Source organism: Rhinolophus sinicus, linkage group LG02, assembly GCF_036562045.2.
Source record: "Rhinolophus sinicus isolate RSC01 linkage group LG02, ASM3656204v1, whole genome shotgun sequence".
Lineage (NCBI taxonomy): Eukaryota > Metazoa > Chordata > Mammalia > Chiroptera > Rhinolophidae > Rhinolophus > Rhinolophus sinicus.
Genome location: NC_133752.1, coordinates 19272949 through 19298885, shown reverse-complemented (window position 1 = coordinate 19298885; position 25937 = coordinate 19272949). Strand labels below are relative to the sequence as shown.

Sequence of the window (25937 nt, the reverse complement as noted above, 5' to 3'; positions counted from 1 at the left end):
AGGACCCCAGGTCTCCTTACACTCTTGGCAATGTGAGAGGCAATGGCACGTCTATATTCACCTCAAGTCTGTGCGTGTGTGAGCCACAGACTTGCATGTTTTATTCCATTATTTCACCCACCTACATAAATAAATTACATTTGACTCTCTCTGTTCAATCATCATTATATCTGAAAAAGAGAATTCATTTCAAAGAAGTTGAATTGCATAGCTGCTTGTACAAAGGTATTTTTTCTTTATGTTATTTTATAAAGATTATTATTATTGAAATGAAAGTAATTAGAGAAGTATTAGGAATAAAGTAGGAGTTCAATGAATATTTTGGGGGGTATCCACATCTTTATCCCAGTCTCTATTGTCCTGATCAAGATATTGTCCTGTCTGTTAGAGTTCATTCTATTCCCTTATATTACATGTACAACCCCATTTCTTTGTTGCATCTCTGAGAATATCTCAGGATGGTGCAATCTAAGGGGGGGGGGGGTGGTGCAAAATGTGATGACAATAAAAAACAAAGAATTTGGAAATAGAAGACAATAATTCAAATAATGATTCCATTTCTTTCCAAGGTTTCTAAGTCCTCTAAGATTTAGTTACTTTATTATAAAAATCGGGCTTGTATCATTATCCCCCAGACAGTTCTGTTTCCATTAACACTTATAGTAGGAATGCATGATTTGAGCCTCTTGTAGTTGCCTGGGATCATGTGACCTATTCTGGTCTATCAGTTTTGAATACAAGTGATATGTATTGAGGCTAAGCCTGCAATTATTATGTAAGACCAACCAGCGCTCTATTTTCCTCTGCAACTATGATGGAATCATTCCCTATTTTCCTGTTCCATTAGCCCAAATCTCAATGCAAGAACAACTAGTCCTATGAGTACCCGAGCTCACTTTTCAATTTCGGACAGTAGGAAAAGCAAGAAATAAACTTTTCTTACTATACTGCATCGTGCTTGTCAAGTTGCTATTGCAACATCACCTAGCTTCTCCTGACTCAGGTACAAAAAGCTCACTTGAGAGTGAGCGGGCAGACCTATTCTTAAAGGCTGGAAGGGTGTAACTGAAAATATTTGGTAAAACATTGATTCACAATAACTTGAGAGAGAGATAACATCTAATGAGCTTGTTGTTTTATGGAAAGAATTTGTAAAAACAAATTGTTAATAGCATGTGTTGTTTATTATTATTTGCATTTTACAAGGTAACTCAAGAAAGAGATGCTCTAAGAAAAGAGTAGTCCAGTTCACAAATTTGATTAAAGAAGAACAAAGAGAGTCCAGAAGTGTGGATTCTCTAGGAAGAGGCTATAGTATTTCAATTAGAGGGCATAAAAGAAAAACTCAGGAAGTAATTTGAGTCACGAGGACTGATTAAAATTAAACTACCTAGCAACAAATGGATTCAGATGATGTATAGTAAATACTTTCAGGTGAAAAAAATGGTTCAGAGGAAGACACTGAGGACACAACCTTTTCATGTAAGACTGACAGACTCACAGCAACTTGCAGTTAATTTCAGAGAGAGACATAACTGTGTTTCCCCGAAAATAAAACCTAGCTGGACAACCAGCTCTAATATGTCTTTTGGAGCAAAAATTAATATAAGACCTGGTCTTATTTTACTATAATATAAGACCAGGTCTTTCATATAATATAATATAATATAATATAATATAATATAATATAATATAATATAATATAATATAATATAATACTGGGTCTTATATTAATTTTTGTTCCAAAAGATGCATTAGAGCTGATTGTTAGAGCTGAAAATAGCTAGGTCTTATTTTCAAGGAAACTTGGTAGGTGAAAGAGTAGAAAAATACAGAAAACTAAAAAGAACTTCGAGTATGGAGACTAATACATGAAATTGATTGGAACCAAAGTGATGATAAACCAACAATATTTGTGCAAGAGTATAACTAACCTGGGCCAAAAGAAATGGCAATAATGATAAATTAAAAACAACCCTTTGTTTTAGTTTAGGAGTGCTGCTATAACAAAGTACAACAAACTGGGTACCTATAGAAATTTATCATATCCTACTTCTGGAGGCTAGCAGTTCAAGATTAAGGTATTGGGAATATTGAGTCCTTCTGAGGGTTGTGAAGGAATGATTACTACTCCAGGCCTCTCTCCTTGGCTGTCTTCTTCCAGTGTCTTTTCACATCATTCACCCTGTATATTTATCTGTCTCCAGATATACCATCTTACAAGGACACCACTCACAAGATTAGGGGCCCACCCTACTTCAGTATGACCTCTGCCTTCTGGATTAATCAGGATTCTTCCAAGAAACAAAATAATAGGAGAGTAGAGATAGAGATAGAGCTAGAGCTAGAGCTAGAGCTAGAGCTAGAGCTAGTGCTAGTGCTAGAGCTAGAGCTAGAGCTAGAGCTAGTGCTAGAGCTAGAGCTAGAGCTAGAGCTAGAGCTAGTGCTAGTGCTAGAGATAGAGATAGAGATAGAGATAGAGATAGAGATAGAGATAGAGATAGAGATGTATTATAATTATAAGGTTTTGGCTCATGTAATTATGGAGACGGAGATGATATGGAGTCTGCAAGACGGAGACTCAGGAGAGCCAGTGATGTAGTTCAAGGCCTGAGAGCCAAAGGGTAAGTGATGTAAATTCCAGTATGAATCTGAAAGCCTAAGAACCTGGAGCACCAAGATATTCCCTTCTTCTACCTTGTTGTCCTATTCAGGCCCTCAGTGGATTGGATAATGCCCACCCACATTGGAAAAGGTAATGTCCTTTCCTCAGTATACTGATTCAAATGTTAATATCATCCACAAACACCCTTGTAGACACCTCCAAACATGATATTTAACCAAATATCTGGGTAGCCTGTGATCCAGTCAAGTTGATACATAAAATTAACTATAACAACCTCATCTCAATTAATTACATCTTCAACAATGTATTTCCAAATAAAATCACATTCTGAGGAACTGGGATTTAGGACTTCAACATATGAATTTTGGGGGAGACACAATTTAACTCATAACACCCTTGGTCTTCCAAGATTTCACAGACAAGGAAGAAGCTTAGAAAGCTTCTCAGCTCTTAACTAGGTTACATTCTCTCATGCTTTCCTCAGACGTAGGCAAAGAATATGATGGATAAGGAAGATCCTCTTAGAGGGTGCAGGGCTCAACACAATTTCTGGATTGCTGAGATATGTTGAACTCTAAATGACATTCCAATTGTCCCATATGTTAACTATTTCACCCACAACCATCATTGTTCTAGATACTTCAACTGGTTGTCATGGAGACCACTAGATAAGGACAATGTGGCCACTGTGGGACAATCTTGCTCAAGGTAGGCAAATTAGTAATCTTTCCTGTAAAGTTAAGGAGAGTTAGTGAGAAGTAAATGCTAGTTTTAGTTCTGGCACCTTTAAGTGAACATACAAATGACTGCAGATATGCCTTGTTTAGGATGAACTGAGTAACAGAAAAAGACTGTTGACATAAGAGGGAAGAGTGAAGCAGAAACAACTGGAGGCCAAGAGATTTTCTCCTGGGTCTCCAGTAGTTCTACAGCTCTTCTTTAGAGTCCATTCCTGACAGGCATTTCTGTCATTAGTTTCCAAGAGGTACCAAAATATCCTTCTAATATCTGTTATTATTTCATTGCTGCTGCTGGTATTGTTGTTCTGTGGCTGTCAGCATTAGTTTTGGTTGCATACAACCAAATGAAAACTATTCAATATGAAAACTACTACCTAGAGGAGAATGTTACCAAAGGTAGATACTAAATATATATAATATAATATAATATAATATAATATAATATAATATAATATAATATAGAATTTAACTAAAATTTGTACTGATTGAATTGTAGAAAATTATAGAACAGTGAATTTCCCTCCATAAGTCTGGAAAGATAAAAATTATTTAAATACGACAGAGTTGGTACATAAGAGTTGATTATGGAAATGATATGATGTGTCCATGGATATTAAATGTATGTCTTAGATAAGGCAGTGGCACCAACAGCTTTTTCTTAGGAAGAGTACAAATTATGGATACTGGATTTGGAAAATATTGCAAAAATCTCTCACTTTGAATCATAATTTCAGGAAAATTTGAAGTGTACCCTTATTCTGCAGGGATATAAACCTTGTGCATTTCTTCTGCATTTTGTAGTTCTAGTCAGTGATAAGACCACTGAACACACTAAGAAACGAAGAGGACATATGTGATGCCTTTGCAACTTGCCATATTTTCACAATTTTTAGCAAACAAAACACTTTACTTCTTCATAATTTCAACATCTGTAATAGAACTTTGATGCTTTGTCATTTGGTCAGAGGCCATGGTGAGTCTCCCTGACTACTTCATTTGTCATTGCATCACCTGGTATGCAATTCTGAATTTTGGTTTTAAGGATGTCATACACAAGGGACAATGTTTTTCTGTTCAATGAGTATTTCTATACATTGTACACAACTCTGAATTTGCTCAGTCTAACTCTTGCTGAAAACTTGTTATATACTGTGTAGATTTTTTATTGGCTCTTCAGTCAAGATGTATTCTTTTCTTCAAATGAACTGGTGTAATTCTCAGCTATCTCTCCACTGAAGAAAGTGTAGTGGCTAATCTTCAGACATCGCCAGTATTTCAAAATTGAAAAATAAAACTATAGCTATTCTAATAGTTATGGCTGGTAATAAAATTCCTCATGTATTTTCTCTCCTTTAAAATAAAGGGTGTCAAGCAAACATGATAATCACTACACATGGATGGAATTTGAAAGAAGTCAGATAAACCAGGACAAGAACCATATAAAACAAAAATGTAGAGTATGCGATATAAAACAAAAAGGAACAAACAGACTCATAGATGCAGACAAAAGAATGGTTGTTAGAAAGAAGGAAATGGCAGGGTGTGGGGGAGGACAAAAAATGTAAAGGGGTCAAATATATGGTAACAGAAGGGCTAGACTTCGGGTGGTAAGCACACGATGCGTATACAGATGTCACATTATAAAGTTGTACACATGAAATTTAAAAGTTTTACACATGAAATTTATATAATGTTATTAACCAATCACCCCAATAAATTTTACTAAAATATAATTTTGTAAATAAAGGTGGTTTCATAACATAATTGATTTTTATCAGTTCCATAGTCCTTCTAGTCATTGGGTTGTACACCTTTATACTTTGCCTCCAAAGAAATAAAAAAAATAAAGTTTGCCTCCATGATACCATGAAGTGAATGTTCTCAACAACCACTCATGTTATAGAATATACAATAAATATATACATATACAGAGTGGGTCAAAAAAACTATACATATTTTAAGAATGGAAAATACTGTATTAAAACAGTAATACTCAATATATACTGACAACAAAAGATGAATACCATGTTTCCCTGAAAATAAGACCTAGCCAGACAATCAGCTCTAATGCATCTTTTGGAGCAAATAGTAAGACCTGGTGTTATTTTACTATAATATCAGACCCGGTCTTATAATATAATATAATATAATATAAAATAATATAACACAATGTAATATAATACAATACAATATAATAATATATATATATATAATATAATAAACATAATATAATATAATATGATATGATATGATATAATATAATATAATATAATATAATATAATATAATACATAATAAAATATAATAGTATAATATAATACCGGGTTCTATATTAATTTTTGCTCCAAAAGACTCATTAGAGCTGATTGTCTGGCTAGGTCTTATTTTCGGGGAAACACAGTACCCGTCATGTCTATGCATTTTTTTGGCACCTCTGGCATATACACGTATTTACAGTCATGGGCTGTAAAGTATAGCATAGGGAATATAGTCAATGATACTGGAACAGCTATGTATGGTGTCAGATGGGTAGTAGACATTTTGGGTTTGTCAGTTTGTGACAGGTGTGTGCATGTGTGTGTGTGTGTGTGTGTGTGTGTGTAAACAGCTCTGTAAGGTTTTATAACTTTGGTATATCAGTGTCTCACAGCTGTTCTTGTGTCGATGTGTGGCAGTGTCTTGGTGAGTGGCGTTCATTATTGTTATTGCATGTTTTTGTGTGCCATCACAAGAATGTCTGAGCTTGAATTAAAGCAAAGGATCAACATTAAATTTCTTGTTTAACCTGGCAAGAGTGGAAGTGAAATCAGGGACATATTAATCCAAGTTTATGGGGATAATTCTATGAAGAAAACGGCAGTGTACTAATGGATTAAATGTTTTTCTGGGGAGAGAGAGCGTGTCCCTGATGAGAAGCAGTCAGGGCGGCCAGTAATGAGTAGAAGTGATGAAAACATTGCAAAAATTCATCGAATTCTGCGTCAAAATCATGGACTGACTGTGAGAAGCATAGCAGACCAAATAAACATCGAAAGAGAAACAGTTAGGAAAACCTTAACTGAAAATCTTGGCATGAAAAAGGTGTGTGCAAAAATGGTCCTGAAGGAGCTGACCAATGAACAAAATCAAAGGAGAGTTGAAGTTTTCCAAGACCTTTGGAGAGACAAGATGATGTTTTGAGCTGTGTTATCAGCGGTGACAAAACATGGGTGTACCAACACGACTCTGAAACAAAGCGTCAGAGTGCACAATTGAAGTCAGTCAATTCTCGATGACCAAAAAACTTCTATCAGTCCAAATCAAGAGTCAAAATGATGTTGCTAACCTTTTTTGATATCAGAAGGATTACAGATGATGAACGGGACAGTTAACTAAGTTTACTATTTGGAAGTGCTGAAAAGACTGCATGAAAAAGTTAGTAGAACACAACCTGAACTTTGCACCGACAATTCATGGCTCTTACATCACAACAATACACCAGCTCACACGGCACTGTCTGTGAGGGAGTTTTAGCCAGTAGACAAATGTTTGTATTGGAACACCCTCCGTACTCACTTGATCTGGCCCCCAATGACTTATGTCTTTACCCAAAGATAAAGGAAATACTGAAAGGAAGACATTTTGATGACATTCAGGACATCAAGTGTAATACGACGACAGCTCCGATGGCCATTCCAGCAAAAGAGTTCCAAATTGCTTTGAAGCGTGGACTAGGTACTGGCATTAGTGCATAGCTTCTCAAGGGGAGTACTTCAAAGGTGACCATAGTGATATTCAGCAATGAGGTATGTAGCACTTTTTCTAGGATGAGTTTGCGAACTTAATTGACAGACCTCGTATATAAAACTGATTAGTATATGAATTTGCTTTTGTAGTAGCCTTCTTTAGTTTTGGTATCAGAGTTAAGCCAACTTCCTTGGTACATAAAGACTGTGTTTTTCCTTCAGTATAGTTTCCACCAAAATGGTACAAAAGTGAATCCCTTACACATGTTGAAGTCATTCAAATTGGATTACCTTTTAAATCAGCAATGAATTATTTAATTTGAACAAGTTTTTTGTTTGTTTATTTTTTGTGGTTTTGTTTTTGTTTTGTTTTGTTTGTTTTTTTGGTCAATGGAAAGGGGCATTTAATGCACAGTTATATTCAGTTTCCTGAAATAAAAATATTTTAATTCATTCAAAGCTATTTGTGTGGCTATTGAACAGTCCTAAAGGGAAGTGTCGGTGGACCCACCAGATCGTTGTGTCGTTTACAAATTAAGTAAACCCAGAAGTAAAGAGAGATATGTCCTTAGAAGAAACTATGGATGGCAAAAGTCATGATAATTCCAGGCCTCATAAATTACCAGGCTTCATGAGAACACCTCTGGCCTTTTGAGTATTTGGTCACTTCATTTAATGTACCACACACATCACTAAGGTCACATTCCTGTTACTGCCTGTTCGACTGACCTGCCTGTCTGAAAAGACTCATAATATTTCAGTGTGGTTTTGAGAGCACACTCTCATTCTACCAGCACATTCCTAGTGCATTAACAAGTAACATTTGCTTATTAGTGATTCAAGAGGTTCTGAGATTTAAAGCCACAAAAGATTTGAGCAAAGTGCTTTTCCTGTGCAATTTCTCGTTTGATGCCTGTAAGAGCCATAAGGTTAAGAAAAATAAATACTTCTATTCTAGTTTTACAGATGAGAATGGTGAAACAAAGTCTTTCCCCTTCTCTCCCCCATTCACCTCACCAAGTATAAGAAATAGTTAGTGATAGGTTCTGGAATTTAAACAATTTCCAACACTGATTCTGGAATGTCGGGTCTATTGCTTAAAATCCCCAAGTCTGTGTTTTCTTGTCTGCCAAGTAAGATTAAAAATAAAAATCATTTATCTCATAAGCCTATTGTGAGTACCACATGAAATAATTCTCATAAAGCACTTAGAATGGGACCTAGAACAAAGTAAGCAATATGTAAGTAAATACAAAGTAAGCAGTACATAATTATTGTATCAGTTGCTCTTCCAAAATATATATCCAATTTCAATGGTTTATATTTCTGACCAAATCATTTACCTGACCCCTTCCTCCTCATCAAATCTATTTTAATTATGACGCTTTTATTTAGATGTGGTAATTATTCAAAGGTTTATTCCTTCCTAGCAGCTGTTCTGTCACATAAAAAAAAAAATAATAATCTCACTTATCTTACACACTATTAGGTTGTTAGTTTCTCTCTCAGTGCAATCTCATTTTCAAGTTTTTGAGCCTCACGTCACTCCTGATTTATTCTACCCCAACCTACACATCATTTAATTGCCCATAAGATCGAAAAATAATATTTGGTTTAAAGGGAGATTTGAAAGGAAAGTCAGAGGTTCAAGTAGAACAATCTAAAGTGGGTTATAATGAGTCAATTTGTGACAGATGAAGAAGACAAGCTGGGATCATTAGATATAAGAGAAGCAATAATTCAGTTAGGTGTAAAGATTTAGATGGCTCTGATTCATGTCATACCATATATCAATTTGACAGTCAGACGAACCTTATCCAAACTGAATCCAATCACAGAGCCTTAAGAGATTTACCCTTTCCTAATTAGTGGAAAAATAGGAACATACCATGATCCTAATTCACTCAGAAAAAAGGAAAAAATACAATTTGTTAATTTTCAACAGCCAGACTGCACCCTTTACTTGTCAGCCATCACAAAATGGATAGCTGTGGTTATTAGTGTGATTTTAGTATAACAGAAGAGATGCAGTGAGTAATATTTTTTTCTCGTGCCTGTTATAATTCTACAGATATTAGAAGCAATTACCATGAATTCAATCATAGGATGTCACATTGAAAATTCACATCTGGGTCAGTGTTGACAAAGATTTCTTTTGTGACCTTGAATAGTGTTATCAAAGGTGTTAGAGTCATGAGAGTTTGCCAATAAATGTAAGAAAGTTTCCCTAAGCATGATGCATTTATTTATGATTGCCCACACAAAGTCTGCACATCGCAAATCTATGTGAAAACTTACCTGGAAACAATCTAACATAATTGTGCAAAAAGAGAAAATAAGTTGCTACTTTTTTAATATTAGAAAAGAAACAAACACTTTCATTTTACTAAACTGAGGGGAAATCCTGTTAAAATGTTCAACATGTTTCCAGTAAATGCCAAACAACCAGCTGTGGGATTGCAGATAAAATATTTAAGATTTCAAATCAGTGTTGTCCAAATCTACGTCTATCAACCTCACCTGTACCTCCAAAGTTACATATCAGTCAGACTATATTTTCCTGATAGGTTCTGACCCACTGGCCACACTGAACAATCTCAAACTTTCTCCACATTCCATCTTTAAACCCTGGCTCCTCTTTTACCCCCAGCTCTCAGTAGATGATCATGTCTCAAAACTCACACAGTAAACTGAAGTCATCATCAGCTCACTACTTTTTTTTTTAACTTTTGGCCACCAAATTTATGAATTTACTTAAATGTGTCTTGCTTCTAGATCTTTCTTATCATTTAAAAATACTCAAGTTACCACCATATTAAAATACATACATACAAACATACCTAAACAAACAAACAGAATCCATACTGAATTCCTCATGCTCCTAAAACTGTTACTTCATCTGTGTCCTTCCCTTTGTAGTCAAACTGGTACAACAATCTGTATTAGCTACCTTTACTTCTTTAATTTACATTTAGTCTTTAAGCCACTGGCTTTGAATCTCATACCTACGTAACTAAAACACTTATTTTGTTCTGGAATGGTGGCTTATGGTCATTGTAGATAATTTTAATCGATTCAGGACGTGGAGGCAGCCACAACAGCGCAACTATAGACACTCATGAAAGAGGACTTCCAGAACTGCTTCAGAAAATGGCAAAAACAATGGGATAAGTGTGTTCCAAGTGGGGTTGGGGAGTATTTTGAGGGGGATTAATGGCAATGTGTCTTTTATTTTAGTTTATTGGGGTGACAATTGTTAGTGTGTCTTTTATTGTAATATATTTTTTAAATTTAAACATACACTGTATTTTTTATCGTACTTCACACACACACACACACACACACACACACACACCATATTAAAAGGAGCCAGGGTTTTAAAGATTTACTATGAAAATGACTTTAAGTTCTTGACAATACATGGTATACCTAACTTTTTCTACAATTTCTACCTGATTATAAAAATGTGCATTTGTATAAATGCCTGTATTTCAAAGTAAAGTAAAATACATTAATTACAATTTACATAATGTTTCTTATGATTTCCTGGTTCACCTACAATTACTTTTCTAACCTTTTAAAAGTTTCCATGAAGAATAGAGCAATTTTTCTGCATCTTGCAGAAAAATTATATAATTTAAATGGTCAACTCCAGATGATATGTGATAATTAAGAAAAATAGCTATTTATCTGGTATTTTCTAACAATGTAGTTGTGATTATTCTAAAAGAAAAGGCATTTTATCATTAATAAATCAACAAACAAGTGCTGGTGAGGATGTCGAGAAAAGGGAACCCTCGTGCACTGTTGGTGGGATTGCAGATTGGTGCAGTCACTACGGAAATCAGTATGGAGGTATCTCAAAAAACTGGAAATGGAGCTTCCTTATGACCCAGCAATTCCACTTATAGGTATCTATCCAGAGAAATCCAAAACACTAATTTGAAAAAAATGTATGCACCCTATGTTTATTGCAGCACTATACACAATAGCCAAGACATGGAAACAACTGAAATCCATTGGTAGACAAATGGATTAAGAAACTGTGGTACATTTATACAGTGGAGTATTATGCAGCCATAAAGAAGAATGAAATCTTACAATTTGCAACAATATGGATGGACCTAAATAACATTATGCTAAGTGAAATAAGTCAGACGAGAAATACAAATACCATATGATCTCACTTATATGTGGAATCTAAAGAAAAGAATAAATGAATGAACTAATCACAAACAGCCTCAGAGATATAGAGGAAAAACTGAGGTTTGCGAGATGAGAGGAGGGGTGGGGATGAGGGAGAAGGTGAGGGGATTAGAAAGCACAATTGGTAACCACAAGATTGTTATGGGGGTACCAAATTCAGGTTGGGGACCATAATCAATAATGCAGCAAAGATTTTTTAGGGTAACTGATGGACGCTTGTCTCATTAGGGAGACCACCTCAGGGATGGTGTAGATGCCTGATCACTGCACTGTACACCTGAAGCTGAAGCTGAACAATAATGAATGTCAACTACAATTGTATATAGATAGATAGATAGATAGATAGATAGATAGATAGATAGATAGATATAGATATATAGATATATATATTCACAAGAAGTAGAGTACAGCATTAGGAATAGAGACAGTGGAAATGTAACGGATGTATGCGATGTCAAAGGGGTAGTAGATTGGAGGAGGGGGTTATCACTTTGTAAGGGATATAAATGATAAATGTTTAATTATTACATTGTTTTGTGCACCTTAAACTAATTAAAAAAAAAAGAAAAGGCATTTTGGGTATAGTAAAAAGATAAAGAGGAGTATTAAGCTAATTATTTAAATAAATCAAGGTAAAAGAAAAATTTTCTAAACAGTTTGGCTTCAAGCTTTCCTTTTAAGTCTAGAATCACTTGAATAAATTACCTCATTTCTCCATCTCACTTTGCCTGTATATATTTGACCTCAAAGCATGAAGTTTTATCCACAGCAGAACATCCAGATGACTGCTCTACCTTTCACCTTGCCAAGCCATTTCATCCATATAAATAAATTGGGTTTGTAATTTAGAATATGTTTTAACCCTTATATTTGTTTTCCTTAATGAATATTAAAAAATACTTGAATTAATCCTCAAAAATGTTTTCAGTATAGATTTTGATTCTAATCATACATCAAGAGAGGCTGAAAGTAAGCTTATCACCAGAAAAATATATATTTTCCAAAGAGGAAAGATTTCTGCTTTTTGTATTTCTGATTAGCAAACATTAAGCCTTTTGAACATTCTCAGAAGTGACCAGAATGAAAATTAGACATGCATAGGTGTGAGCAACCACCTACATATTTCCTTGTGTAAATTACCCAATGGAAATTCTCTGGATTTTTATAAGAGGTTAAAAACAACTCAGTATTGTACTACAATTTGGTACTTTTTCAACATTTCACATTTTCTATGAAGGTCAATGAAGCTAATTACTAAATATGGGTAGAAAAAAAATAAGATTTTTTTTTTTTTCTGTGAGGTAAGACTAAAACTGTTTACCAAAAAAGGGGGGGAAAAAAGACAAGGTTTTATGTCTGGATTATCTAGATTTATTACCTACTTTGAAAAATGTTCTGTTTCACTCTTCACTCAGTTTAGAGAAAGATAGTCCTTTAACACTATGGCTTTAAAAAAAGAAAGAAAGATGGCTCTCAGATTTATCTTCTCTTTCAGCTATTGTATTACTCAAAGAAATAAATCTTCAAAGTGCGAAAAATAAACTGCATCAGTGCTTTCGGCACTAAATTACTATCTTTGAGGTTTAGATTCAAATCACATTTAGATTGACCCAAGCTATTGTATGTGGATTTTATACTGAACGCGTAATAACCACTAATTTTACATGTTGCTTTGTTCCACTGACTATAACGATTGTAGTTTCTAAGATGTGTCATCATATTCACACCATATTTAAGGACAGGAGAGAAAATTTTTTTAAATGTGTGTCAAAATAACATATTACATATTCATATACAGAATATTTGAGGAATTGTCTTCATTGAAATAAACTAAAAGCCTTAAAGCTTTACAGTGACAGAGTTGGTAGGCCACACAGCCAGTGTAAAATTGGATTCAGTGTGATTATTTCTAGGCAATAATTCAGAGCAAATAACATCAAGGAAGGCTTGCATAAATCCAGATGGAAAAAGTGGATTTAAATCAAACTAATAGGTTGCAAAACATATGAAATATGCTTTGTACCGTGCCTTGGAGACACATGGCCAAATCCATATTCAAAAAGTAAAAACAAACCATAGTGATTTGAGGAATAAATTACTTGTCATCGTGATCTTTAAAAATGCCAGAATTTAATGCAAAAATATAATCCTAACATTTATTGCAGCAAAAATAAATGTCAACATATTAGACTTAACTGGCAAAGCCTTGTGGTAGCATTTCTACAGAATGAAAGGAACATGACAAGCTGTATTTCACATTTATTAGAATGAGATTTGGTCTTCTTTATCATAAGCAGTAGATTTAAACATTTTATTTTCATTTACTTCATGGTATTGAGGAAAACATTGACTCAGATAAGAAAAAGTATGCTATATAATCTTGTTCACTGAAGCAATTCATCAATCTCAGAAGCTAAATATGTATTATGACAACACCAACCCCTATAGTTAGAAAAAAGAATCGAGTACAAAATGGTTGTGACATATTCCATGTCCCAGGCAGCATATGTGAGTGGGAAATCTGTGTGGATGCAGTCATACATAATACATAGTAAACTTTTATTTTTGTGTCTTTCCATCATATTGTTTGCAGAGCTGACAGTGAATAGTATCCAGGCCTAAGAAGTCCCTGAACACATCCTACCCAAATATGTCCCCTTTTATAAAAGTTTTAATTTATATATGTACTAAATGCATGTTTGTTATTTGAATACCATTTCCCAAATAAACAAGGTTCCTAAGCTCTTACATAGCTGATATTTTAAAATCTATTTAAAAGAAATCACCCCATATTCTCAACAGATAAGAGTTTTCATAAAATTCAGATACTATGGACAAACGACAAACATTTTATCTACATCTGATTAGGAGAAAGCATAACAGTGTTTATCACATTTAAAGTAAAATGTGTAGGTGCACTATATAAAACCAATAGGTACATAAACACAATAAATATGTATATATGCAAATCCAAATGTTTGCACACACATTTAGTATGCAGAGATAAATACATAAATACCTTTTCCAGGAGGACAAAAACTAAGTTTTTATTTGCATGAAGGAATGCACAATTATACATGCAAATTTTGAAATGTCTAGTATGAAAATTAGTAATTTCAACACACTGCACTTGCAAAGTTATTTACATTTAAATGTGAATCCACTTAGCAGTTAGGTAGCAAACAAAATTCCCCATGTCTGAGCATAAATATGTCTTATATAAATATTCTATATGTTGAAAAATATGTGATTAAATGGACTCAGCATATGCTGCCACTAAACACCAACAAGTAATAAAATAATATATTTTGAAAATTTTATTTTCCATATCCCTACTATGGAATTTTCATTTTAAAGATCATTACTTGGAAATTAAGACCTGAAATCCAAAAATTTCATATGCATTTGTTTGAACTTTTAATGATAATTTTAATAGTGCAAGTTCTTAAGTAGTTACCTGGGAAATTAAGATAATACTTTCACATTGTTTCGGACAAGATTGAGAGGGTTATTTTAAACTAGGAGTGTAAATATGCCAACATTTACAGTTTTATTTAGTTTATATGTACTCCATATATTCCTCTGCCAAATTAAAATGTGTTATAACAAATAAAGTGTGTTACAGAAACTAGTCTTTCGATAATGCAATCTCATCCACTATTTACAATACTTTGTTTCATCTTTTGGGTGTAAGGTACTGAGAAATCTATTTTGATTTATATTGATTTAATGAGTAATATATCTCATCCATGATGAGTATGCTAACTGCATACATCCATGAGTCAATTTATTCAATGAAAAAAAATTAATGTGCATGTAGCCCAGAGCTAAGCATATTGTCCATGGTTTATGATTATACATAAAACTTTTCTATGCCAATTAGTGAACTAAGAGCCTCAGGATCAGAACACCTGACCCTCAAAAAGTCCCTAGTCCAGTAAGGAAGACAGATAAATCAAATTCAGTGTGATGAGTGATATAGCAAGAATATGGAAGCAGAGGAAACACCTAATCCTGTTTGGTCAGAGAAGTGTGGGGTCAAAAGGAATTAATTACAAGATTGTAGTTGCGACAGAGACTTTATATAAAAAACGATTCACAACCTGAGGTTTGAAATACAAGCGGTGGGTAAGTGAGTGGTCTGTAGGTATCATATGGCAGGTCCTCTTCAGAGAAATTCAAGTGGCAGCAGTGGGAGGCAGAGCAACATAAACAACTTGTGAAAGACTAGATTGATAAACCACAGCAATTTTTTGTCTTGCCCCTGCTATATATTGTCATTGTCTCAGTGTTCTCATTTCCCATTATTCGGACAAGAAAAGGAATCTAACTACCCAACCCCTAAAAAATAAATTACTAATTAAAGAGTCAAGGAGTTTGCACTTAAAAACAGCAAATCTCTATGACTCCGAGTAAAACAAAACCAAATCAAATGAAACTAACGTTTAAGTTTGAATGTTTAAGTAATAATGTTATTAAGTAAATAATGTTTAAGTAATAATTAATGCTTTTAAAAAATAGAGATTCTTGAGATCACATAAGTTTTTTAAATTATCTACAACGTGCATAGGTAAGTATTTCTGTTCTCTTTCAAATATGAAAATTCTATTCTAATAAAATTGAATACTCATGAAATAACACACTGAACACAATCATCAATGCATACTTCTTTCACTCTTATCCTTGCTCCCATCACCTTTCCTCTCTCATCCTATACCTAAATTATTCCAATCTCTAAAAGCAGCCTGTCCTCTTCCCTCTAGATCCATATACTTATAGAACTTAGGATATTCTTCCTCTGAGAAAATGTCTCCTGTGACTCTATTGTTGTTCTACATGTTTATTATTTCAAGAGAACCAAGGACAGTGCTCTTCATACTCGTAGATGAAACACATATGTTTACCTTTTTCATAGGAATTGTCACAAAACAGTTTGGAGCCATATGATGCAAACATTTCACCCTAGGACTTATTTTGGCTGGATAATGCATTGTCTTATCTGGGATATGTTTCATGTGACATCCAATCAAAGTTCATTATTGAATTAATGTTCCATTTTAGCGACTTGAAATTTTAAAATAAAAATGAAAAAATAAAAAAGATCATATGGAAATAAGACATGGATTTTGATGGAATAAAGAGAATTCTAGACCAGGTATTAGGAGAACTGGGACTAAGCCTGACCCTTTTATGAAGGTAGTGAACAGGATATAAAATGGTAGTGATATAAGATAATCTATTAGTGCGACTCTGGTAGAGTTGGTCTGGGTAGACAAAGATATAGCTGCTGTGACCTACAAGGAACATGGATGGAATAGAAACATGGAAATTTTAAGAAACATTGTTATAAAAATTTCACAGGTTTTAAGGAATTCAAGAAAAGAACATATTTGTAATGGTTTTAATTCGGGGGATTTAGAAAACCCCTGAAACATGGCCTTTGATAATGAGCTATTTTGAAGATAGGGCTCTGGATTAAATAAAACCTCAAAGTCTTTGAGATAATTTAAGCAGGATGCTGAAAGGAGCACTATTGGTGAAGCAGATAACTCATGTTATGGTGTCAGACCATCTGTACATAACTCACCATAATTATCTTAACTTCCATCTCAGTTAAGGCAGACATGTCATTGTGATACAAAGTCAAATAATGAATAAGATTGTAGCAGTTTTCTGAACTTCATTGGACCCACAACAATTTCAATTATACAAAATTAGAAACAAATTTCTAGCTCCAATATAGTTTATATTCAACCAACAGGAGTTTTGTTAAGTCTGCTTGTTTATTAAAATGATTTTAAATATTTAACCTATCATACTAATCTTCTTTTGCTTAGAGATTTTGTTCTGAGATATCAACTGATCTTTTTTATTATTACTATTTGTAGTTACACTTCTTTAGAAAAGATTAGACCATGGAGAGTTCCAGTCAAGATGGCACAGTAGGTAAATGCTGTGCTTACCTTCTCTCATAACCACATCCAAATTACAACTAAACTACAAAGAAATCATCATGGAGAATCACCTAAAATCTTGCTGAAACAAAGACATACAACTAAGGACATACAGAAGAAGCCACCTTAAGACAGGTAGAAGGGGCAGAAACTCAGAACAGGCTGGCGCCATACTTGCACGTGACCATTAAAAATTGGGAAGGATATGTTGGCTGTGTAGTTCCCTCCTGAAGAAGCAAGAGGTCCCAGTGCCACACCAGGCTCCCAACCCTGGGGTTCCAGTACCAGGGAGAACTGTACTATTTCTGGTTGTGAAAACCAGTGGAGATTGTGACAAATGAGAGGGAGGGTGGCTGGAGTACCAGGTGCTCTTTTTAAAGAGACCACCTATGGCTTACCGATGAAATCACTGTCTCTGAGCTCCAGCTCTGGGGCAGCAGCTAGAGAGGCAACAGGGACATACAGGAAAAAACTGAGTTGCCAGGCTTTAGGCCAAGAGCTGGAGGGGCAGGTTTCTCCCAGGAGGAGAAGGTGGTGGAAGCCATTATTTTGTTGAGCCCTCCCCTTTCTTGGTGGGCAGACACAGGCAGCAACCATATCTGAGTCTCCATCAAGCTGCCTGAACCATTCATTCACCACACACTGGTGCTTCTGAGACCCTGGCCCACCCAACTTTCTCGGGCATACCAAAGCCGCTTCCAGTGGCTTTTTCATAAAAACTGCCTGCCTTGGCTCATGCTGCAGACTTTCCTAGGGTCTCTCAAAGGTTCATGGAACCCAGACAAGCAACATCTGGCTTGAATATGACCTGTACCTCTCGTTAAGCATCCCTAAGCCTGGCACTAGTGGCAGACGGCCTTGGTTCATGGTTTGGCCTCTCAAGGTGCTTTCAAGCACAATGCAGGGAGTGGCCATCAGTGGATTGCTATGTGGCTCCTGCTGGGTGGCCTGGGGTGGGGCACGGGCTGCAGAAGAACTTGGCCTGCAGCAGGTATCCTCACAGGTGGCCCTGGGGCTGGCGCTCCCAGTAGTCAGTTTTAAAACAAGCTGGAGTACCACAAATCTGCCTCCAAGTATGACACACCCAAGGGGCAGATTGTGCAGGCACCAGAACCCTGCTGAGGCAGATCCTGCTCTGTAGGGTCAGCTCCTGCACAACAGCTCCTCCACTGTAGTCAATAACCCTGGGAGTCAATCCCTCCCATTGACGAGCAAACAGCAACCAAGGCTCAACTACAAGAGAAGGGCACACACAACCCACACTAGGGATATACCTGGAATGTACCACACAAGTGGACCAGGAAGAATGTACCACACAAGTGTGCCACTGAGCCTCACAGCACACCTACTACTTAAAGGCTACTCTACTAAGATCAGGAGACATAGCAGCCCTGCCTAATATATAGGAACAAACCCAGGGAGGCACCCAAAATGGGGAGACAGCAAACATGTCTCAAATAAAGGAACAGAACAAAGCTCCAGAAAAAGAAATGAGATAAGCAATATACCAGATGCAGAGTTCCAAAAACTGGTTATAAGGATGCTCGATGATCTCAGAGAGAACATCCACAAAGAGATAGGAAACATAAAAATGGACATGGAAAATACAAGAAAGAACCTGTCAGAAATAAAAAAAAATAAAAAAATAAAAAAAATAAAAGACCTGAAGAATACATTCCAGGGAATGAACAGTAAATTAGATGAAGCAGAAGATTGAATCAGAGATTTAGAAGGTAGCAGAAAACACTCAATCAGAACAGCAAAAAATAAAAAATAAAAAAAGGAATAAAACAAAAATTTTGAGAGTTTACAGAGCCTCTGGGACAACCTCAAGCAAGCCAATATTTGCATTATAGAAGTACAAGAAGGAGAAGAGAGAGAGCAAGGAATTGGAAATCTATTTGAAGAAATAAGGACAAAAACTTCCCTAATCTGGCAAAGGAAATACAGACATACAAGCCCAGACAGCACAGAGAGTCCCAAACAAGATATGGACAAAGGGGCCAACACCACGACACATCATAATTAAAACGCCAATGGTTAAATACAAAGAGAATCTGAGCAGCAGCAAGAGAAAAGCAGTTAGTTACCTACAAGAGAAATCTCATAAGACTCTCAGCTGATTTCTCAACAGAAACTTTGAAGGCCAGAAGGGAGTGGCAAAAAATATTGAAAGCAAGGACCTACAACCAAGATTACTCCACCCAGCAAGGCTATCATTTAACATCAAAGGACAGATAAAGAGCTTCCCAGATAAAGAAAAGCTAAAGGAGTTCTTCTCCACCAAACTAGTATTACAAGGAATCTTACAGAACATTTTTAAGACAAAATAATACTAATAATAAATATGAATAATAAAATGGTGATAACCACATAACTACCAACAATCACTTTCAATGTAGATGGATTAAATGTTCCAATCAAAAGATAAGGGGGCTAAATAAATAATAAAACAAGACCCTTATGCATACTGCCTACAAGAGACTCACTTCAGATCGAAAGACACATACAGACTGAAAGTAAAGGGATGGAAAAAGAAATATTTCATGACAATGGAAACAAACAAACGGAAAATCTGGAGTAGCAATATCTACACCAAACAAAACACTTTAAAACAAAGACTATAACAAGAGACAATGAAGGACTTAGTAATCCTACTTTTGGGATCAAAACACTACTTCTAGAGGACATGATCATTGATATGTTCATTGCAGTGTTATTTACAACAGCCAAGATATGAAAGCAACCTGGTGTCCCTGAGTGGATGAATGGTTAAAGAGGTGGTACATAGAATATACAATGGAATATTTCTCAGCCATAAAAAAGAATGAAATCTTGCCATCTGTGACAACAGGGATGTACCTAGAAGGTATTGTGCTGAGTGTAGAAAGTTAGACAGAGAAAGACAAATGTCGTAGGATTTCACTTATAAGTGGAATCTCAACAACAAAACAAACCAAAAAAACACAAATAAACAGAAACAAACAAACTCATAGATACAGAGAATATTTTGATGGCTTCCTGATCAGTAGGGGTGGCTGAAAAAGGGGAAGAGATTAAAAAGTACAAATTGGTTCTTATAAAATAGTCATGGGGATGTAGGGCATATCATAAGGAATATAGTCAATAATATTGTAATAGCTATGTATATGGTGTCAGATGGGTACTAGATTTATCGGGGTGCTAGATGGGTGGGGAAGGGATTAAGAAATACAAATTGGTAGTTATAAAATAATCACAGGATGTAAAAGTAAAGCATAGGGAATATAATCAATAATATGGTAATACTGTAACTGAATAGTGCCAGGTCGGTACTAGTCTGGGGATCACTTCTTAAATTATATAAATGTCTAAGCACTATGCTGTACACTTGAAATTAATATAAAATAATTAATATAATAATTAATATAAAATAATATTGAATGTCAAAAAAATAACATACAAAAAAAGTTTAGGCCATGCATTCTGTCACTTCCCTGAATTATCTGTTTCTCAAATATATCAGTACAATTAAAAGTAATCTGTATATGGCATAGAATTATGAACAATACCTTAATGTTAATATTAAATGTTAATTTCACCCAGGCAAAGTTAATTTATATAGCAAAATTTTAGGCCAACAAAATCAAGAGAACTTAGTGAAGCATTTCTTTTCCTGATTTCAAGGTTAATAATTGAGAATAAAATTATACTGAATTTTTCCCAAACTATAATTTCACCAACTTTTCAGCACTTTTAAAAATCCCTCACATTCATCTTTATATTTGGATAATGAAAAGTTCATCTCTTGCTATTATGAAATATGTGTAGTCCTTTCAAATAACGCTATCCATAGCTGATATAGTACAAATAAGAGTTTTTTATGCACAAAGATACGTAAATGCAAATATTATGAATAGTTTAAGTCTTCATTCAAGTATAATTTTATGCACATTTTGTGTAAGCATATGTATATGTGTGTCGTGTTTGTGTGAAAGAGAGAGAGAGAGAGAGAGAGAGAGAGAGAGATGACTCATACGTTTTTAATATTTAATGCCTTCTTTTATGCTATTGCTATCAATCAAAACATCCCAATATACACAGAGAAGTAATTTATCTCCAAACTAGCAATTACATTACTGTACTAAAGGCACAACCATTCATATTCTCTTTCTTTCTCTCTCAATATATTCATTCCTCCTTCTCCATCTCTCGGCATGATGCTCCCTCAACAAATTCTAAGTGCAAATGCCAAAAGCCTATCTAGTGTGTCTCTTTTCTGTTCTTATTTGACAAACATCAATTATGATTCACTACCCTTGTTTGTGTCAGTTTTTTGTCATTTCTCTAATGTTGGAGATGCCAGTTAAAAAATTGTTACAAAAACTGAACACGTTTGGGTTTCGTGTCTGCTTGGCCTGGCATTGCCACCTCTCCTTGCTGTCTCCTTTGTCATTGAAATATCTGTTGTCTTGACTTATATAGCACATAAAGTCTTCATCAGGAAGGAAGCTGGTTTTGAATATGCTCTGAAGTCTACAGAGTAATCCAATTGGAAGGAAATGATTGGGAATCATTAAATTTCTTCTAACATTACAGGGCTGTGATGACTTTATCGGCTTTGTCACATAAGCACTAATGCTTTTTCCTTCAAACTAAATATGGTTTGTGAAATCTCACTCTGACTGTCATTAGAATTCAGCCATTACTGTTTCATTGAAAATATTCACTGCAGACTTCCGAGGTGCTTTCAAATTTCTGACTATAATATGTGCTTTCTTATAATTAAAGTATAAGGCAGGCCTACACTTATTTTTTGTAGGTTCCATCATCTTTCTATTTTCATTTAGATTTATATGACATAAGAGCTGACCACAAAAAAAAAAAAAAAAATCCTGAAATCTACAAATACTTAAGTTTAATGAGAATAGCTTTTTAATAAATTACCTTCATGGGTTCTTTTCATTCCTTTGAACATCAGTGTTGACCAAATGAAACTAATATATATATACAGATATATGCATATATATGTGTGTGTGTGTATATATATATATATACATACATATATATATATATACATATATATTTTCCATCCAGAGAGAGAAGCTGGTTCTTTAATAAGGACCTCGGGAAGATAATTTTGTGGGTGGAATAGGACTAGGCTCTTGGTCTCAACTTTTCAGGCTCTGAAAATATTTTCCACTATCCCTAGATGCTGTTGTTTTCAAGAGGACCTGACTCATGCTAACCAAACAAAAATGACTGATATAAAATCCAAGGGTTCAATTTCTTATATCATTAAAATAGCATAACTGGCAAACTTAATAAAATGTATATGTTGAAGATCAATGCAAGTTCTTCCAGTGAAAAGGCTCTGTTGGGAAGACAATTCTGATCAATACATCGTGGGTGAAGCACACAATCACAGCAAGGAGAATCCATTGAAGATATTAATGACCAATGTCTTCAAGTCATTTGTAATTCATTCATATTTACTGTAGGGATAGTTCTACTCAGCAGACTGCATGGCTGCTTCAATTTATTCTGAAATATCTCTCCTATTGTTGTAGGTACACTGACATATCCTTGTTGTATGGAACCCGTTTCTAAGATGCTATAACTCTAACTCTTTTGCCAAAAGTAAAGTCTTTTTGAGGATAGACCTATTCAATTAATTTGGTTAATCTTATTAAGCAATTTTTAGCTTAAAAAGTTAATTAGGCAATACTCTTTTAAAAATCAGCTCAAATTTACTTGATTAAATTCCCTTAGTTACACCTTTCTGAGCAAAATAATCATAATATTCATCGTCCAAACTGGGACACGTTTGGTACTTAATTTTGCTGGGACTACAACTGTAACTGGATTTTGGCCACAAAAACTGATGTATAATTTGACCCTATTTATAGGTAATCTATACGTTTTCAGATCTCTAATCTCATCTGTGAAATTCAGTTGTTTTTTTCCTTTCTTTACTTAAAAATCCTGGGATTGAATTTTTGTCATCCTTGGCTTCTTAATGACTCTTTTCATTAAGATACACACTGTTATCTATTCCATTTTTTTGTCACATCTTTCTGATTTTAAAAGATCCTAGCAGACATTAGGACTCTGATATAAAACAATAGTTGTTTGGTTACATATTATCCCTAACATATTATCCCTTGTTCAGATGTCACATTCTTGAAATTCCCTCTGAAAACTTCTTTTAGGGAAACAAGTGTCAGGACAACGTCAACACGCATATTTCAAGTAACCCCAAAATGTATTTCCCTGGATAGAGACAATTCTACATGTTCATGTTATACTTTCCTGGTCTATTGATTGGATTCTGGCTAATGCAATGTATGTTACTTGTGGGTCTAGCCTCTATTATTTCCCATTAGACCCCTCTTCTCAGTTCCTCCAAATGGGGAGACTCCAATGGAGAATTCTGGTGCCATAGAATATCGCACAACAATATGATTAAACAAGCCTTGTCCCTGCCTTACAGACTCTCTCTGGTCTGAGAAATGAACTTTTATTTTGGTAAGCCACAGTGATTCTGGGTCATTTGTTATAGCAGTTAATTCTCCCTGACTAATATGGATGCCATTGAAAAGAAATTCATAAAAATCCCACTGGAAAAACCCTGTCTAAAATTCATGGAATACACGGGTGAAATAATTACATTCTTATGAGAACACATAAGGCCTTCCAAGATTTTCTCCAATCATAGTTTTACCAATAGTTTAAATCATTATTAAATGCATTAAACAAATATACGTTATTTATCGTTAGATTTTATACATTGAATAATGCTTATCAAGGGCTTACTAATTTGTCTTATCAACATATACCTGTTTAATTGTTTTACACTCCAAAGTTATACTTTGCCATTAGGCCTTTTATTCTCTAATCCATCATGCCCAGTATTTCCTGGTTAATCTTCACAAGGCACTAATTAATCATGTCCCATTGTATAAGATCCCCAATGACTTTCTCTTTACCACAACATAAAGTCCAAACCTTTTGGCCTTTTACTCACACTTTTGTTATCTTCTCCAAACTACCTAAAAAGTCTAAATAACCAATTACAATACTTACTAATTGAACACTTACTTTAATAAATCTTGTAATAGTCACTGTACAGTAATCTTCCTAACAAGTAGCTTGTTCTTTCTACTTCAATGATGAAGATAATAAGTTTACAAGGATTGAATACCCTGCCCCAAATTGCATTGTATAAAATGCCGATGCTTAAGCTATAACTCAGCCCATTTTTATTCTAAAGTGTGTCTACATTCTACTAGTACATTTACTTTGCATTGTGATTATCCATCTCAAAAACAAGGATGAGCAAAGACATTTAAATGATCCCGTAAACTGAAGTCATCCTAAGCTATCTTAATGACCAATGAGGAAAAATTATGATTATTGTATGAACTTTAAAAATGTCAAATATTAAAGGTTTTTTTTATTGACAATTATACATATATAGATAATAGAAACAAGGGAAACTATTTAGTACACAATTAGAATATTAGAAACACTGAGAATTAAAGTTTTGTTTATTTGTAAAAACCTCACCAAGAGTGCTTCCTTCCTTTTCATGTAATTTTGAATATGGAGTGAAGATCTTTTGTAGCCTCTGCAAATTAGCATATGCAATTCTAAGCATGGATCAGTTTCCAACATGTTATCCTTTACACTTTCAATGTCATAAAAAATTTCCAGGAATTTCTTAAATGTGAAGATTTTCCCTATGTGTGTGTGTGTGTTTCATCAGCATCACTTCTTCTGGGACATGTTGATTTTTTCATCACAACAAATTTCTAATTTATGTAGATAAAATTTGCCTTTATTAAGTTCCTCCTCTAGAGTTTCTTCAATGGTGGCTATTTCAACATTCCTACAATCAATTCCTTTCTTCTGTAACTCCACTTAAATTCTATTCAAATTTCACTTCAGCATTATCAATTTGTTTCTCTGTTGCATTTCCTTCTTTGCTGGCCAATTTTCTCTTTTGATTATCCAGTTTTGCAAAATGCCATGTGGATTTACCACTGGAAGACACGGAGACAACACAACCACATGCTTTCCTGTCTGTGCATGATCTAACAGATGTGCATAACCATCACTGACAAAATTTGAAAGAAATGGCATAATTAGCCACTGATTACGCTGTACATCTGTTAATTACATAGCCATTTGTGGACTCAAGACCTAGTGGCAAAGTTTGTACTTTATATAATTATGTACAGCTAATATGAAAACTGAAAGTTGAGCCAGGATGTTGGGAAACTGATGTTAGTTAACTAAACCATGACCACACAATTTCATACACATTCATAAATCATTCTAAAATAGTCAACCCCAATATTTATGGACATTTTTTCCTCTTATATATAATTTCTTTAAATCTTTTACCTGTTGTTATAGCCCTCTCCCCTCCAAGTCTAGCCCATCACCAGCACATTTGTACTCGTGGTTTTCTTCCTTTTTCCTACTTTCTTTATCACTCTTTTTATACTGATTCTCTTATGCTCGAGGCCATGGTCTCAAAAATATGTACTTGTAAGGGGCAAACAAGTAATACAGTGGAGTGTTGTACAAAAGGGGCTTGTGTCTAACTGAAAGACTCACGCTCTCTGTGATGGACTAAGCATCTTCTTTGCTACAGAAGAACCTCTGCCATGGCAGAAAGACAAGGTGATCTTCCTGGATTT

General features: G+C 34.7%; 1 pseudogene; it reads left to right on the top strand.

Moving 5' to 3' along the window:
* Positions 1-2559: 2559 nt before the first annotated feature.
* The window catches only part of LOC109456660 (solute carrier family 25 member 43), a 28935-nt pseudogene continuing 5557 nt past the window's right edge, over positions 2560-25937 (top strand).